The 678-nt window shown below is 43.2% G+C and overlaps 1 non-coding gene across 1 annotated transcript; it reads left to right on the top strand.

Moving 5' to 3' along the window:
• Positions 1-333: 333 nt before the first annotated feature.
• On the top strand, positions 334-440 carry LOC145564557 (small nucleolar RNA R71). Its single transcript, XR_014094857.1, has one exon. It is a non-coding gene; the product is annotated as a small nucleolar RNA R71 (small nucleolar RNA).
• Positions 441-678: the final 238 nt, after the last annotated feature.

Here is a 678-nt window from a genome sequence, read left to right as displayed (position 1 = left end):
TCCGTCCCACCACAACAACCACATGAGAAATCAATGATTTGTGACGGTTTTAAACCCAAACCTACACTTGAGTTCAACTTGGAAAGACCTTCATCCAAGAGTTCAACTATGTGCTTAAGTTGACCGACTTTCTCCAACTCATAAAGATCACCTTGCTTTCCTTGGGACCTTCTTTGACCTCCCCAAGAATAGCTAGTAGCCACCTCTTCAATTATAGCTTCAACTTGGCTTTGAGGGATCTTAATCTATTGGCCACCGGCACCCGCATCTAGATTGGTTCTTGAAATTGGCTCTAAGCCATCATAAAAGAATCTCATGAGCAAATTATGGTTGAATCCATGGTTAGGACATGCTCTAATCATATCCTTAAACCTTTCCCATGCTTCCCCAAGAGTTTCATCCGGTTCTTGCTCAAAAGAAGCTATCTTCCTCCTCATTTTTGCGGTTTGCTCATCGGAAATGAACCTCTTGAGAAAGGCCTTCGCAACATCTTTCCATGTGGTGAGAGAGTTGGGCTTCAAAAGCTTGAGCCATTTCTTTGCTCTTCCGGTGAGAGATTGCCGAAAGAGATGCATACGAATGTAATCTTGGCTCACTTCATTTGTTTGCATCATTGCACACAACTCAAGGAATCGGTCCAAATGCTCAATGGGGTCTTCACTTGCACTTCCGGAAAAT

Source organism: Chenopodium album, chromosome 1, assembly GCF_948465745.1.
Source record: "Chenopodium album chromosome 1, dcCheAlbu1.1, whole genome shotgun sequence".
Classification (NCBI taxonomy): Eukaryota; Viridiplantae; Streptophyta; class Magnoliopsida; order Caryophyllales; family Amaranthaceae; genus Chenopodium; species Chenopodium album.
Note: the sequence above shows the minus strand (reverse complement) of the source record. Positions and strands in the feature narration are given on the sequence as shown.